At 40.5% G+C, this 18,232-nt stretch overlaps 1 protein-coding gene across 24 annotated transcripts in view; it reads right to left on the bottom strand.

Annotated features, from left to right (window-relative positions):
- The window catches only part of UBAP2 (ubiquitin associated protein 2), a 130,745-nt gene that overhangs the window by 99,390 nt on the left and 13,123 nt on the right, over positions 1–18,232 (bottom strand). For 14 of the 24 annotated variants that reach the window (XR_005225878.2, XR_005225877.2, XR_006290936.1 and 11 more), the window contains exon 2: positions 15,773–15,927. The exons of 9 other annotated variants lie outside the window; for them this stretch is intronic. The gene's annotated coding sequence lies outside the window, so the exon portion shown is untranslated. Of the gene's footprint in view, positions 1–8,547; positions 8,571–15,772; positions 15,928–18,232 lie in introns of those variants that run through there. One more of the 24 variants, XM_043546821.1, reaches the window with a different exon arrangement.

Raw genomic sequence — 18,232 nt, 5'->3', positions numbered from 1 at the left:
TTCTATGCCACATACTCACCACACTATGCAAAAGTTTACAGAACTCTGATATAACAATGTACCTTGGGACTCTATTCCATTTGAAATCTTTGCTATAGATGTAATAAACAATTTATAAAACCCAAAAGTGTATTTCCATTACAGAACAAAACAAGCGGCAAATTTCAGGCTCGGTGGGCGAGAGATTATGGGGCAGTAGAGAACTGCTTGCAATCTTTTAATTATTTATTTCCTAATTTAAACTTTATTTTTAAAAGGTACAGAGTTTCTATAAAGAGTGTAAAATCGTTGTTTGGGTGCTAGTTTGAGTCCACTGAAACATACTTTCAGCTTTAACTCTTATGTATGTGTTTTGTTTGTGAATAGGGTCTAGTGAAATTAGCAACTGCACGCTATTCTTTTGAAACCCTCTGCATTGTTACTCTGAATGCCCAATCTTCCTTGGTGCATCCTCCCAACCCAGTGGGGTCCTGTTCCCAACTGGGGCCTCGAGACACTACCGCAACAAATATTAAATAACACATCAGCAGCGGCACAAGTTTTTTTAAAACCTGAAAACCCTCAAGGGAAGATTCAGTCCATCAGGACTAGGGAGGTCTCGATCGGCGGCAAGTGTGAGGTTCTGTGTGCCTCTTAGTATCTGTTGCTCTTTTATAATATATTCTGTTCCTGATCTACTGTGAGAAAACAGAGTCATGTATTACACTCATTGAGAAATGTTCTTTAAATCCTAAATGCCTGTGTCGTGTGTTAGTGTTCCGTAATTTGTAGTTAAAAGACATCCTTGTTTACAGAAGGCTTTTAAGTGCTTCTATCCAAAGAAGGGAGGATGGTAAAAACTGTCAGCACTGGAATTTTCTGTCTTCCCAAGCACACTAAACTATTTTAATCTGCATAGAAACTTTTTTTAAACACCACAATAGAGGCTCAAACTAGAGAGAGAGACAGACAGACACAGACCAAATTAAAAAAAGAAAACAGTAAGAGGACCAAAAAAATTCCATCATGGCTAGACAAGGCAAAAGAGGCAGTCAGAGTCAAAAGTCAAATCCGACTTAGGAAAACAGAAAGGACCACAAACTCTGGCAAGTCAAGTGTAAAAGTATAATTAGGCCAACCAAGAGAGAATCTGAAGAGCAGCTAGCAAAAAAGTCACCGCAAATGTTTTCGTTTTAAGTACATCAGAAGCAGAAAGCCTGCCAAACAACCAGTGGAGCCACTGGACAATCCAGGTGCTAAGGAAGCACTCAAGTAAGATAAGGCCATTGCAGAGAAGCTAAATTAATTCTTTGCATCAGTCTTTGCTACAGAGGGTATGAGAGAGATTCCCACACCTTAGCCATTCCTTTAAAGTGACAAATCTAAGGAACTGTCCCAGACTGAGGTATCAGAGGTGGTTTTGGAACCAACTGATAAATTAAACAGTAGTAAGGCACCAGGATCAGACTGTATTCACCCAAGAGTTCTGAAAAAACTCAAATATGAAACTGCAGAATTACTAACTATGGTATGTAACCTACCGCTTAAATCAGCCTCTGGATCACATGAATGGAGGATAACTAATGAAACGCCAATTTTAAAAAAGCTCTAGAGGCAATCCTGGCAAATGTAAACCTAACTTCAGTATCATGCAAACTGGTTGACACTATAGTGAAGAACACCATGTGTTTGGGAAGAGTGAACACTGCTTTTGTAAAGAGAAATCACGCCCCACCAATCTATTAGAATTCTTGGAGGGAATTAAAAAACAAGGGTGATCCAGGTGAACAAGGGTGATCCAGTTGATATAGCATACCTAGACTTTCAGAAACCCTTTGACAAGGCCCCTTACCAAAGGCTCTGAAGTAAAGCAAGCAGTCATGGGATGAGAAGGAAGGTCCTCCCGTAGACCAGTAACAGGTTAAAAGATAGGAAACAGAAGGCAGGAATAAATTATCAGTTTTCACAGTGGAGAGAGGTAAACAGCAGGGTCCCCCAAGGATCTGTACCAGGAAATGTTTTGTTCAACATATTCATAAATTATCTGGGAAAAGGGGGTAAACAGTGAGGTGGCAAAGTCTGCAGATGATACAAAATTACTCAAGATAATTATGGTAAGCAGACTGCAAAACCGTAACTCACAAAAGGCATCTAACAAAACTGGCTGACTGGGCAACAAAATGGAAGAGGAAATTCAATGTTGATAAATGCAAAGTAATGCACATTGGAAAACATAATCCCAGCTATACATACAAAATAATGGGGTCTAAATTAGCTGTTACCGTTCAAGAAAGATCTTGGAGTCATCATAGATAGTACTCTGAAAACATCTACTCAATCAGCAGTGGCAGTCAAAAAAGCTAACAAAATGTTAGGAAAGAGTTAAGACAGAAAATATCTTAATTCCACTATATAAATCCATGGTACATCTACACCTTGAATGTTGCATGCAGTTCTGGTCAGCCCATCTCATAAAAAATATGAGAATTGCAAAAAGTACAGAGAATGGCAACAAAAATTATTAGGGGGCTTGAACAGCTTCCATAAGAGGAAAGATTAAAGGCTGACTGTTCATCTTAGAAAAAAGAGGACTGAGGCCTGGGGGAATATGACAGAGGACTACAAAATCATCAATGGTATGGAGAAAGTGAATTAGAATTTTATTTACCCCTTCACATAGCACAAGAGCCAGGGGTCCCCCATGAAATTGGTATGGAGCAAGTTTAAAACAAACCTAGGGAAGTACTTCTTGTCACAACGCACAATCAACCTGTGGAATTCATTGCCAGGGGAACTTATGAATATCAAAAGTAAAACTGGGTTCAAAAACAGAATAAGTTCCTGGAGGACAGGTACATCAAAGGCTATTAGCCATGATGGTCAGGGATGAAACCCTATGGCCTGGGTATCCCTAAGCTTCTGACTGCCAGGAGCTGGGACTGGACCACTTAATAACTGCCCTATTAATTCCCTCTGAAGCATTTGGCTGTCAGAAGACAGGATATCGGGCTAGATGGACCATTGATTTGACCCAGTATTGCCATTCTTATGTTTTTATGTAATTCAGTTCTTTCCTTAAAGCAGGGAAGTGCTGATAGCTGTTTTAAGTTTCCTCATACCCCATCATAAAGACCAAGTTTTTCACCAGCATCAGACCATACAAGAGAAATGTTAGTTGCTCTCAGTAGTACTAGTCATTATTAGCACAACTATTGCATAAGCTTCTAGAGATTCCAACCATCTTACAAGAATTTGGACACCACACTGGCTCTCATGCTTCTTCTGGTCCCATTGCAGTTTCAGCTTCTACTAAGCCAGCAGTTCTCAAAAACTGTGGGTCAGGACCCCAAAGTGGGTCGTGAACCCATTTTTATGGGGTCGCCAAAGCTGCTGTTAGACTTGCTGGGGCCCGGGGCCAAAGCCCGAGCCCCACCGAAGCTCAGGCTTTGGCCCTTCCACCCTGGGCGGTGGGGCTCAGGTTTGGGCCCTCACGCTTGGGGCCATGTAGTAATTTTTGTTGTCACAAGGGGGTCACGATGCAATGAAGTTTGAGAACACAACATATTAGCATAGTACAGGGGAAGTCCACACTCTCTCCACTTCCGCAAGAGAGCCAAGACCTGACAATCTGGCTTGGGCAAGAGCAAAAGGAAAGAAAGCTAGCTCTGTAGCATGCTCTCCTCCTAACCAGTCAACACTATGGTAGGCCGTCCGTGGGTGGGGGTGAAGAACCCAGACCCACTGTTTAGGAAGGGGCAGGGCTGGTCGCTCCCCACTGGATTTTCCCCCCATCACCTCCAAAACCCACAGGGCAAAGCAACATGTTACTGAAAGCTATCCACACTAACTTGTGCAACACTTCACACCTCCTCATCTCCCAGTTAAGTGTAGGGAACAGCAGCAGACCAGGTGAGCACCCAACTGCATAGCGTCTGCAGGATTACTTCAGATCAAGGAAGCAGCTTCCCATGGACCAAAAGGAAACGTACCTGGGAGGCACAGAGCTCTCAGACAGAGAGAAAGGCAAATCTGTTTAGTTCAAAATGTGAATGGAGATTTGTGACCTCAGCTTAATCAATGCTGCCATCTGTTACTACTACAGGTAACACTGTAAAATTTAAGTGACAGAGACAGTTTAGGTAAAGTCAGAGGTGCACTGCCAGAGCCATATAGGAAAGCCTGCCCATCTCCTGCCTATGCTATGACTGGCTCTTCTGGGTGCCATTACTCCTTCACATTTCTCGTGACAACGTCAGCAGGACTATTTCAAAGCAGTACATGGTTGGGCTACTGCAGTACCGTGAACACTAGCTAAAAGCACAGATGAAGGGCAATGCAGGCCTGCATTTTGCCAAGAGTTCCAGTTGTCGGACAAAGCTATTAAAAAAATTAAAGTGAACATTTTCCAGTATCAGTCACCACCCAAAGTCAGCAGTATGCTGACAGTCCAAAAAGCAATTGTACACCCATCAACAAACAAGGAGTTAACCTAGTTTTACCTGTATGAAGGCAAGAAGGGACAATCTACAGATAAAGTTAACCAGACAAACCTACTATGGAGGTTTACAAAGTTTTCATAATTAATTTTCTTGGTCCATAAGCACCACTTAGACCTGTCCTACATAAACCTTTGGTACTTTTAGGAGAATATATAAGAACATAAGAATGGCCATACTGAGTCAGACCAATGGTCCATCTAGTCCAGTATCTTGTCTTCCAACAGTGGCCAGAGCCAGATGCTTCAAAAGGAATGAACAGAACAGGACAATTATTGAGTGATCTATCCCTGTTGTCCAGTCACAGCTTCTGTCAGTCAGAGGTTTAGGGATATCCATAGCATGGGGTTGCATCCCTGACCATCTGGGCTAATAGCCATTGATGGACCCATCTTCCAAGACATACAAAAAACAAAAACTGTTAAAGCAATTAAGTGGTACAGTTCAACAGGTCAAGCTAAACAATAAATACATCAATAAAAAACAAAACTAAAGAAATATCAGAAATGTAAGGATCAAAAGCAGGAATATTACAGCATGCAATTCATATTCAATTGAAGAAACATCAACTATTAACAAGACTGACGATTCAAGTAACAAATTAGCTACTAAACTGAAAAGCTTTAAGAACACTGAATATTTTGATTAAGTCAGTTAATCAGATTCAAACAGGTATTAACAGAATAAGAAGAATTCTCCATTACCATAGGAGAGGGGAGCGGATAACTTCAGTTATTAAGCTAGAGAACGTGGATTTCAGCTATTCAGCCTGGTGTAGCTATCAACTTGGAGGCAGCCCTTAAAGTTTACCACCATTCATGTATGAAAATGAACTCAAGGACATGCTGCAAACGGAAGAGTACGAAGCTAGGTGCCGCAAATCGCAGTGAGAAAAAGCATACACAAGCCCTGCACCAAAGACAAGATAACTTCCAGTGCTGGGAATTCACTTTGACCGTGGTGCTTGTAAATAAGGTGCTGTATGGGAAACAACAGGGCACCAGACGGAGGCCAACACGGTGCACGCTGTTGCCAGATCACAGGAATATGCTCAGTGCTTGTGTTCTCCCAGCCCCCTTTCTGCTCCCCCCTGTACTTCTGAATAGCGTTCCCCTGGAACAGGTTCCAAATGAATTCCTAGAATAGAAACAGATACAAGCAACAGTATCTATAAATAGCCAAGCAAGGATTCAGACATATCTGACACTCTTGAACTGTAAGAAACGCAAACCTGCATGCCAAAGCGTTGCATGCCACTGCATCATAAAAAGAGTGCCTAACCCCAATTCACATTAGACATGGAAAACACTGAAAAGTGAAAGACAGTTCTATACATGAAGGTGCAGCTGTTTAAAGTTTGAACCACAGAGAGTCACCTTAATACAGATCTACAACCTTCTCACCAGATCACATTACAGCTTCCAACACAAATCCCAATGGCTAAATTACCAGCCATCAGGATCATCATCACAGCAAACACTGTTGAAAACCTAGCTAGGCTATATCTAGAGAGTCTTCACATCAAGTAGGTATGTTAATTAAATCAGATTTTTATTCTATCTTCAGAATTTTGATGGTGACCCCAAAAGTGGACAGATACCATGGACTGTGTGTGTTCCTACACTGTCTAGCACAATGGGCTTCTTCAGCAGTTCCACAACAACAGATTGCTACTTGTCCTTTTCACTGCACAAGGCACAAAATCAGGAGAGTCCCTGACTCAAAGATCTTACAATCTAAGCCAAAGGTTCCCAAGCTGTGGGGTGCAAAGGTAGGGCATGGGCTGTGGCCAGCCAGGTGTCCAGGCCAGGCCAGCAGTGGGGAGGGTGCGCAGAAAGTCCCCATCAGTCCGGAGAGAGAAGGGAAGCACAACCCTACTCAGAGAGCAGCCTGGTGTTCTCCCCACTGCTGCCCTTCCCCAGAAAGGATAGCCTGCTGGCTGCAGCCCTGCATATTTTAAACCCTCCAGAGCTTGCCAGACTAAGGGGCTCCAGGCCAGAAGGGAAGGAAGGCACAGAGCTCCAGCCTACTCAAGACCGCGCTGCCAGGAGCTCCTCCAGGGATGAAACTAGCTGGGTTCTGCCACCGCCCCAGACATGAGCTCCCCCATTCCCCTCAGTGAGTCACTTTCTACCCCCAATGGCCGGGAGTCGAGGGGGCTGTTTATAGGACTCCCACGGAAAAGAGAGGCACAGCAGCAGCAAAAACACTGGAATCTCTGAGCTAAGCAAAAGGAGACTGCATTCCTAGCCCCGCTCTGGAATACTCTCCAGTCTTCCCACAACTATCATGAAACCTTTTATTCCAGGGCACAGCACAATTTTTTAAAATTTAAAGGTGTATCAAATGAATTATTTGTGACACACCAGGCTTCGAAAAGCTAATTTCACTAGATGGAGAAAAGGTAACTAATAGTTTCTATGCCCATATTAAAAGTTACTTGCTTTACCAACCTTGATATTAAAAGTTACTTGCTTTACCAACCTTGAGCTTATGTTGTGCACATGATCTTGATGAAAACTCAGATAGGGTATGTTTAGTAAAGTTTACTTTTCCAACTGAAAAGCTATTAGATGGCCCAGTTTTTGCTTAGAACTTTTTTTTGGTCAGGAGCTCAGGTGCAAATAATCATGGAAATAAAAGAGAAGGACTAAGTCTTAGGGCATGTCTACAACATCCAGCATTTCGGATAACAGGGGTGTGAACAGGAGTGTGCACCAAAGTGCTGCGCTGTAATTCCCCCATGTGGGCACTGCAGGTGCAAACTAAAAAGTTCCTACTTTGCAGTAATGTATTCTTGTTTAAAGAGGACTACATTCATGTGGACTAGGAGCCTTTTAGCCTGTCCCTAGAGCAACAGCATGGAGGAGTTACAGCCAGCACTTTAACGTGCACTGCTTTTCACAGCCATGCAGTCCAAAGTGCCAAGCACAGTGTAGACATGCACTTAGGAGGTGCTGCCAATGCTGCATTGTTCCTTGCTGTACTTTTACTACTGCTAGTGTTTTGACTAGTTTAAAAATAGTTAAACAGTGAGGTTTCCTCTAATTTCAACAGAACACTGTTCTACGGAGTAATCTTAAAGTCAGTAAATTCCACCCCCAATATCCAGCCTAAATTTTCTCCCCCTTAATTTCAATTCATTTGTACTGGTTGTGCATCCTTGAACCCTTCTAAATAATTCCTCTTTCTCTGATGCGCACAACCTTCAAATATGTGTAGGCTTATCATAGATACCCCCATGCCCTCTATCATCTCTTTATATCTAGCTTTTTTAATCTCTCCTCAAGTCAATTCCTCCAACCACTTGATTGATAAATTGGAAGAAGTTCAGAGAAATAGGAAACAATGTCTTTCTGATAAGGAACATGCCCAAAAATGAATACAATATTCCAAGTGTATTTGCACCAGAGCTGTACAGGGTGGGAATATTTGATCCCTCTGCATACACTATCAAAAAACTGCATTGGACTATTTGGTTGCCAACACTTGTATTGCAAATTCATATCTTAATGGATTTCCATTGGCATTATTGTTTACCAGCCTTCCCTCATTTCATTGAATCCACTTGAATCTGGATTGCTTTCCCCCGGGGGGGAACAGCTGCATTTTTTCTAAGCTGAATCTCTTTTTTTTTTTCCACATTTCTCATCTGAAGCTTTCTATTTTTCGGTCTTCGCTATCATTTGCAACTCCTCAAAATTTAGTAACACCTGCAAAGTTCATTTACATGTTGTCTATATGATTCTAGAACATTAATAAAGATAGACACTGATCCCCACCATATTCCATTAGACTGACGCTTGATATTCTGTCATCCTAAGATATAAATGATTAATTTCTACAACCCCATCAATAAAGAAAGAGAGCCCAGGGAGGATCTGGAATCCCCATCAGAGGTTTTAAAGAACAGGTTGGATCAACACCTGTCAGGAATGATCTAGGTTTACTTGGTCCTGTCACCGCACAGAGGGCTGATCTTGATGACTTCTCAAGGTCCCTTCCAGTCATACATTTCTATGATTCTATCTACAACATACTGCTCAAAAATAGGTCTATGAGAGTGAGGTGCCTGCCCATTGTGGCACACAAACTAAAAGCAGGTATAATCTAGATCAGTTGATAGATATGTTCAAATTTCCTCATTTTTTTTTTAAAAATAATACAACATCTGTTTTATGGTGTCTGCCTTACTTCCTAATTCAAGTTGTTCATCTTTCTTCTTAAAGAAAAACGTTAAAAGGAGTTAAGTATCTCAATCAAACTTTATTCCCTTTCTGATTTATTAATGGACCTACTTTAATATTTCTTTTCCTCCTGATGTTTGTTAAAGCCCTTCTTATTCCTCCTTTTGGCCAGCATTGACTGGTTCTGCTCTTTTTTCCTGCCTTTATCTTTCCTCCGTGAATCTTAACTGACTCAAGCATTTGGCTGCCACCCCTGTTCTCCATTTCCAGTACAAGGTTTTAACCTCCTCCCCTCAGCTCTTTGAGCCAGTCTCTGATAAAATTCCACCCTGGCTGCTTCATGGTTCTTGCAATCTTCTTTATCAGAGGAAATGTATGCTGTTACACCTTAATTAGCATATTTAAAGATTCCCGACATTTCCTTCACATTGATAGGCTTTAATACTCCCTCTTACGACAACATTCACTAAAGTTCCTCAAAACTTGTTTTCTGGAAATCATACTCCTAGACTATTGCATTTTGTGAACCCTTTCCTTTCTTTATTATGCTGAATTAAAGTGGCTCCTGATCTAAGGTTCCATGCTCCATGTTTTAAACTTTTGTCATCCACCTGGTGAAAGTTACAAGCCACGTTCCCTGTGCTGATGGAGCTTGTAATTTTCATGAGTGCTCATGAAATGTAATCCTCAGAGAGCTACTTATGAGGCTTCTCAGAAACTGCAGCTGTACAAGCACTATCAACTGAGTTTGTAATCACCCTCAGCACCAGAGAAAAAAATAAATACTGCATTTACATATGCTGCTAGATTTGTATGGAACAAGCAACTTCCAAGTAGCTTCAAATGTGGTTGAGCTGTGATGGTAACTAGCATCAGTTGCAAAACTTGTAACTTGCATGAGATCTCAAACACTGAGTAGGGTTTATGGAAACCTTGGAAATCAAACCTGCAGTGAAACTGTTGTTAAACAATTAAAAAAAACCCCACAAGTTATACAGTTCCAGCTCTGTTTTGTGACCTCTACTGGAATACAGGCCTAACAGAAGAGCTTTTTTATTTTCATGTGGCACCCATGGGACATGACAAAAATAATCAAGTTACAAGCACCATTAAAAGGTTCTCAATTTATTATCAGTTACACACACAACCGAAAGAAATTCCCTGACCAAAACTGCAACCCCCCACCCCAACTCCAAAATTCAATTTCATTAAGATTATGGAGTAAGACGCCCCTTGCCTCTCTTTAAAGCATTTCTCAGAGAGAATTGTTAAATTAAATCTGATACATTATTTATTAATCTAAAATACATTAATACTTTGTTTTAAACAGAAATTTCAAAGTCAGAGAAATCACAATTAAGATTCAAAAACTAACCATAACTCTGCCCTTGTATCACTGCCCACTCTCCATCTACAGTGGTAGTCTCCAACACAGGCTACAGACCCACATGACCCTCTCCCCACCAGCACACTCTACAAGCTGGCCAAACAACTGCTTGCTACCCACCCTTTATGTACAAGTCAGAAAAATACCAATTTACTGGTATGAGACTCCCTTGCTGTATTTTGCACACCCTCCTGATATAGGCTGAAGATATCACTGTGTCCCTTCATCCTTCCTGTATGGATCAGGAACCCCTTCTTCTAGATACATGGCAGGGCACCCTATACCATCAGGATGTAATCCGGCACACCCTCCAAATGCAAGATAAATATTTCCATGGGCTTAATTTACAATAGAGAAGAAGCTACAGGTTACACTGTGACTGAAGAAAATTCTGATAACTGATTTCACGGATGGGGATCTTTAATTTATAAGTGGGGAGACTGGGTCGGGCAAACGTAAGACAGGTGCAGGAACAGCATTTCCTGGCCTCTCTTTTCTTTTTAAACACAATATATTCTCTACTAGAACTCTGAAGTTGTGTATCTGGGAATAATTTAACATATTGTGTGTATGTTACTTTAACAAGATCCATTTAGACATAATATCATAAATTGGGACAACTACTGTTTCCAAATATATCGTCCAGTATGTACTAAAAAGAGATGCTAGCACCCACCTGCATATTTTACCAACAGGAGAACCTAACCAGCAGCACATCTGCTGCAAGATCAGGGGACACTGACTTCTGTCAAAAAAAGCTATAGCAACCCACTTGCAGTCTTTACATTATAGTTTATTACACCATTTCACCCCTTGGCGTGCAGGTGAGCTATGCTCAGGTAGATTTCATCAACACCCTTAACCTCAAAACTGAACCATGCAACTGAAGGAAATCTGTCAGACGAACATTAAAACATTACAAATATCAATTTTGCACTTATAAGAAACACCACTGGACAAATATCTTAAATGCATGCCCAGTCTTTTGGACTGTTCTAATAGATGATCTATGGTAAATTTGTTCGCAACTCTCCTAATAAAAAAAAATGCTATATATGCATATGTAAGGGAGGGAAGAATGATAAACTAGACAAAACATTACAAGTTGAAGAACTTTGGATACAGACTATCGTGCAGAAGCACCAAATTTTAAACCAGGAACTTGACAAAACATTAATCTGAAATGTGTGCTGTTGATACCGATACACTTATTTCCAACATTACTTCCTGGACAGTCTTCTGTAAGATACTGGCACAATGACCGTGGGCTGTAAGTTATTGTACTTTCTGTAAAGTCATGGTGTCATCGTAAATGAATTAAGAGAACAGCTTTATGGTGAGTAAAGCACATAGTTGGACATTAGTCATTTTTAAGATGTACTGAAAACCTAACAGCCTTTGTGTATTACAAGCACAGCCAGCACTTCCTCCAAAGAACAGGGATTTTAAAGACTACCTTAAGGAAAAACTGTTTTACTAGGACAAATAAGGTGAAACTAAAAAAACAGAACACACAAATGTTTCTCAACAAATCATTCTGTGTATGCCTTTCATACCACCTCAGGTATTTAAATCTGGGTAATTTCTCCTTCACCACCCACCCCAAAGCAGGAGGCAGATGTTAACTGCCAAATCTGCCACTCTTTCACTGCATGACCTCGGGCAAGTTACATATCTAGTTTGTGTTCTATTTATAGAACACCAGTCACCATAGTATCCTGGCAACAGCCTCGCTAGGTGACTCAGTTTTCCCTTCTGCAATATATGAGAATAATGCTCACCTGCCTTTGCATAGTGTTTTGAGACCCACAGGCAAGAGGCACTAGGTAAGTGCTCAGTTTTGTTATCCTGACTGATCTTGCAATGAAGTCATAATCCTGAGTTTGTGACATCAGGCAGTGGTCATGAAAGTGAATATGAGGTTACAAATATAGCATTGCACTTTCATTTTCAGGGTCAAATAGAAAAGAGAGATGGCATGTAAAACATCAGCTCTCCTGATCATTGTAATTATTGAACTTTTAGCCCCAAAAAAGTGAGTTTGAGTAAAGCAAAAAGTGTAAAATTTCTTTTACTCGTACTCATCCACTGAAGTCATTTGAAGAGTTAAAAATATATATACTACAAGAGTAATATTTCTTGCTTTCTTCAAAAAAGAGATTATTTTTGCAGAGGTAAGAGAGAAAAAACAATACTAATCAATATATCATTGTGTTTCCAGGACACAAGATACACCCATCTCCTTTAAAATTACTCTGACTTTTCAAAGATTATGGACACCATTTTAAACAAACAGTGAGGCTAAGAACTCCCACCTTAAGGACAGTGCATATATAAATATATTATGGTCAGAACAGATGACCAAAAAACCTTGAACAAATATTAATTCTATCACAGAGACTACTGGCATATAAAAAACAGAATGGAATGAAATAAAATAAAGAGACTGGCTGGAAATCAGTAACCTCAGGTGACAAGGAGGAAAAAAAGACTGAAATTAAACCTTGTGTGTGAATATAAAGTCTCAGAATTTAATGAGAAGCTAGAGAAGGCTGTAACTTGAAGCAAAAAAGTCCTTTAAAAATGTTTTCCTGGAACTCATTTACTCCATCATAAATGTAGTGACAACAGGAGGGATGAACTGCAATTGGCAGAGGACAGTGGTGTCAACTTACAAATCATATATGTTGTATACAAACACTTCTCCTGATGGGATTTACAAAGCAGTTGAAGGAGTTAGGTGCCCAAGTGCCATGAAATTCAATGGGATTTGGTAGCCTAACAGGCTACTTTGAAAATCCCAGCCTTTGTTCCTAAAGCCATTCTAGTATTATTAAGAGTTGAAGTATTTTAAAAACCCAATTTGACAAAGGCTCTATTTTTGCATTTTTCAGTTTGGACAATGAAAATCAACGTTTATACTTAGATTCACTTTCAAGCTCTCAGCGCTTCAATGTTTGGGTTTCAAAAGAGGCAAGGAAATGTTTGTGCAAAACCAACTGTTTTCCTGTTTTTAAACAAGGGTATGGAAACATTATTGGATTGTAAATTGTTTTTATGAAACCTGAGACCAAAGTCTGGAGTCAAATCTAAATATGAAGTTTTTGCTAAAGCTTTTTCTTTTCTTTTTTTAAAAACCATGTACAATTCAGAAAAAGGGGGACATAGATGTGGCCATTTTAAAGTATAATTAGCCAGGATTTCAACAGAATTGGAGACAATTAAGGCCTGGGCATTATTTTGTGTAGTGCTGCATGCCCTGAACTCATACTGGCTTCAATGAGTTAAGACTGGTGAGGAACCTTCACCCATTTGGGCCCCAAGATGCTGAGAAATCTGAGCTACAGACTTTCCTGTTGTCTCTGCCCCTGTAAATGAAACAGCTACCATGAGCATAACTGTGGATGAACCAATCCACTCTGAAGTCCTGTTTTCACTCACACATTTCTGTCTTCAGCAGAACATATTCAGGCTTCATCACAACCAAAGGTGAGAGTTGTGTGTGTTTTGTTTTTTAAAGTTTCAGCTAAGTAAGTTTATGAGCCATGTTTATGTGAGGTCACTTGGTCTGGCAGAGAAACCATGAAGTCTGCAGCTCAGATTTCTCAGGAAATTGAGGAGGCAATGGCCTTATTTTGTTAAGTTACAGAATTAATAGCATGTTTAAACAGCTAGCTATTCTTTCACTCTTTTGGAATCTTACAAGCCACCATGAGATTATTCCCACCCCCACCCCTCAAATCTTTTGTGGTTCATTTTATATCTGAAAAACTTATGTCCAAAATTTGCTGTTTATATTAAAGTTTACATAATACAACAGCAATTTACCAATGCTGATCCAGGCTCCCACACAAACTTAATAAAAATGTTTATAAAAAAAACCAGGTCACCGGCACAATGCATGTAATGCAGAAGATCTCATAACTTTACACTATTTACGATTATAGTAGAACCAAAAGGTCACAATTATTATTGAACTAGGCATAGTAAAGAACAAAAAACACCCTAGAGAGCGGAAGACAGCCATCATGCCCCCTGCCTGACCTAATCTCTTCCTGTGTCATGTCATGTCCCATCTAACCTAGACTGTAAATTCCTCTAAGCAGGGACTTGGTTTATTTGTTGGTGCTAGGCACATCTACGGTGTCATATTAAAAATTATTTGTTCCCTGCCCCGAAGTACATGAATCTACATACACACACCAGAAACACAAATATACAAAAATAAACACATCTTTCACGTGTCAAGAATACAGAACTTGTTCTTTTCCCTGAAAGCTGACAAACCAACCCCCCCCTTTTCTGTCCACATGCCATGGCCAATCCAGTTTGTCCTCCTTTCATCCTGCACACCCCATTTACAGCTACATGCTCTATCAGAGAGAACAGACTGGCAAAAAGCATGTAAAAGGTTTTATCCTCAGTTGCATCACTCTCTCCCATGTGCAATGTAGAGGGGAAAGCAGCTGTGATGGTCAGATTTCCCAGCAAGGTCTCTGGGTGCAGGGGACTGGGAACACACAGGCCAGTCCTTGTTCATCTCATTCCCCCACATCAGAGTCCTGCTGCTGGCAACTTCCCTGGATGCTTAATTCTCTTCCACCTGGTCTCTCCTAAATTAGGTTCCATTCCCATAAACATTTGCTACCCTTTTCTAGGCAGCGAGAAGCTTCTAGTTACCATAGACTGACTCAGTGTCTGAAATTCACTTGTGCTGGACTCCAAAGTAAGCCTAGCCACTAAACACACCTTTTTTTGCTCAATTTTTGTTTACAAGCTAAAATGAACTAAAAAAATGGGGGACACATTTGAGGCTTCTAGACCCAAAATGTAACCCCATTTTCGCCTGTAGCCAACTGCATGTAATTGTTTAAAAATGGTTGTCATCTTTGATTCTGCTCTCTTGAAGGTGGGAAGGGGGAGTTTGTTTATTGAGAGAAGTAATAAAATCAAAACTGGATATTCTGCAGTCCTCTCATTGAGTGATCTGGCACTCATGAACAATCCTATAGAACACTGAGCACCAGTGAGGGAAACAAGCCACAGTACAGAAACATTTTAGGTAAGTTTCCAAGGACAAACTGACATATCCTTTCAGTCCTTCAAAATAAAAAGGTAAGACTCTTAACATTACTTCAGTTCTAATAATTTTGGGTATTTAGAAACACAAGGAAGTGAAATCTTAACCATCTAATACAAGTTTCACCACATTGCAGTCTGCTTATCTTTTTGCACTTCAGTTAACAGAGAAAATGGGTTTGTTTTCAATTTCAGAATTGCACGCACTAGCCCAATTCTGCAATATGTGAGCAGCAAATGATTCAAAACAAAGTTTTATTTTAAAAGTTTTTTGAACTATTATACAATTTTGTAAAATACACGAGTATACTAGGTACCAAATACTCTGCCCAGCCTTGACTGTGGCACATACACTGACAATGATGGCCATTATTCACCATGCATGCAACTGTAGTGGTTATAAGTTGCACAGACACGGTTCAGGCACTTCTATCACTGTGCAGATGACAGTGGTAAAATGACTGAGCCCTCTCTAGAGCTACTCCCACTGAATTATGGGTCTCTATGTTTTGCCAATGCAGAGAGGACCAACCGGGTCTCCATTCTGCAGCCACAAAAATTTTGATTTTGTTAAAACATGAATGTATCCTTTTGTCTTAGATGTACATGCATTTAAAAAGGAATGCAAGATGAATTCCACTCACCTTTTCAACTCAGCAGAAGTAATTAGTAACTCCGACCATCAATATCACACTTAAATCCACTTAGTGTCTCCTTAACCTGTCCCCTTTTCAACAGCCTGAGAGGACAGAAGGGCCCTGTGTGCACCCTGAAGGTCAACGGATTTAGGCTCCATCAACTAAAGGGGGAAAAGTTCTTGATCAGATGGGCTCTCACCAAAAATGCCCTATCAACCTCCTTTTGGGTAACTGCTAAGCTCCAGCACCTCAGCTGGTGGTACCACACAGTTTGTCTCTCACTTAATGAGCAAAGCCCCAAGCCATTTAGGGCTTTATAGAATAAAACCAACACCTTGAAATGCTCCTGTCACAAAATGGCAGACAGTACAGATGACCGAGCACAGATCTAAAGCACTCCCTGTGAGAAGCTCCATGAAGCAAGTAAGCCCCCACATTCTGGTCTTCAGGTGTAGCCCGCGTAAAGTGCATTGTAGCAATCTAACCATGAGCTGATACAAGCACTGATCATTGCAGAAGAGGGTCACCTTCTAGCCAAAGGAAGATAAAAAAACAAACATTTTTGTTCACTGCTGCTGTCTGGACATCTGTGACATTCCCAGCTGCTTCTAGAAGTCCCAGATTGTGAACCTGTGTCACAAGCACAGGCAAAGTCTTCCCTTCAAAGCATCCAAACCAACCTTTCCACCCACCCTCATAGTATTACCTCAATCTTATCTGGATTGACACTCAACCAACTAGCCCTCCCCCGCCTCCCATATTTAGTTATCCACTGGATAAGATACTCATCTGCACCAACTGGGCCAAATGAGACTGAAGTATAAGGCTGGCCAATGCAATTCTATTTATTTATATCACACTCATCCCCACAGTAATTAAGCACCCAAACTTAACATCTGCAATGGAGATCACTGACACATGCAAGTCCCAAACTGCACCCCCAACTCAGTGACAGAAGAATGTGCAATCTAAAGCCAAAAGGAAAATCTGTTTGAGATAAATCTATCCCCCTTCAGACGTAAGCTACTGAACCCTGCTATCCACTTAAAATTTAGATCAACATAGCTATGTCACTCAAGGCCAGGGTGGATTTAAAAAAAAGATTTTTTAAAGATCAAATCTGTTTATTGAAATTTGATTTTTATTTCATTATTTAAATAATAAGGTTTTATTTAAGAACTAAACCCATTTATTTCATTATTTAAATTATAATAAGGTTTCCTTTAAAAACTAAACCCATTTAAAATGAAATTTGAAATACAAAATATATGTTAAAGTCTAAACTTATAATATCTTCAAACGAACAGTTAAATAAAAAAAAGTTGAATCCATGAACCTCTATCAAAAGGTTCCTTTTCTATATAGAGAAAGAATCGGGGGGGAAAAACATCTAGCTTTTGAGGTTAAGCTTTGTAAACATGGCACAGTATGTCATGTACTGTATTAAAGCCTGATCCTGTGGACCAACAGACTGACAGTCATCACACATGTTGGGACCTGGCCTCTGACTCCAGGAGACACCATCAGGATCATCCACTGAGTGCATCTGGGTAGTTTCATACTCCTATTTTATAGCTTCTCCCTACCTGAGATCTGAGTGGTTGCATCCGATGAAGTGAGCTGTAGCTCACGAAAGCTTATGCTCAAATAAATTGGTTAGTCTCTAAAGTGCCACAAGTACTCCTTTTCTTTTTGCGAATACAGACTAACACGGCTGTTACTCTGAAACCTGAGTTCTCATGAGCATCTGTGATTCCACCCACCATGGAAGTTTATTCTCCAGCTCCTGGAAAAACACTGATCTGCCCACTACCAGGCCCTTGCTTCTGGGCACCTTAAGTAAATGGTCTTGCTCTGTCTCCTTGCACATGTGCACAGACAGTGAAACAAACAAACAGAAATCCATCAGGTTTCAGAGTGGTAGCCATGTTAGTCTGTATCAGCAAAAAGAACGAGGAGTACTTGTGGCACCTTAGAGACTACCAAATTTATCTGAGCGTAAGCTTTTGTGGGCTAAAACCTACTTCATCGGATGCATGCAGTGGAAAATACAGTAGGAAGATATATATATATACACACACACACACAGAGAACATGAAAAACGGGTGTTGCCATACACACTATAAGGAGAGTGATCAATTAAGGTGAGTTATCAGTAGGAGAAAAAAACCTTTTGTAGTGATAATCAGGATGGCCCATTTCCAACAGTTGACAAGAATGTGTAACAGTGGGGGAGGGGGGGAGAATAAGCATGCGGAAATAGTTTTACTTTGTGTAATGACCAATTTCTCAACCATCTCCCTCAGTCTCTATACAAATAAAATACTGCAATGCAAAAGGTATGTGGGTTACACAAGCAGAAATCTTAGATTATTGTTCTTTTGTTTTTCCGGGTGAGAGTCCGGAGGAGAGGAGGAGGGAGAAGAGAAGAGAAGAGAAGAGGAGAGAAAACTCCCATGGCTGTAA

This window comes from Chelonia mydas, chromosome 5 (genome assembly GCF_015237465.2).
Source record: "Chelonia mydas isolate rCheMyd1 chromosome 5, rCheMyd1.pri.v2, whole genome shotgun sequence".
NCBI lineage: Eukaryota > Metazoa > Chordata > Testudines > Cheloniidae > Chelonia > Chelonia mydas.
The sequence above is the reverse complement of the archived record's forward strand: the minus strand, read 5'-3'. Positions and strand labels throughout refer to the sequence as shown.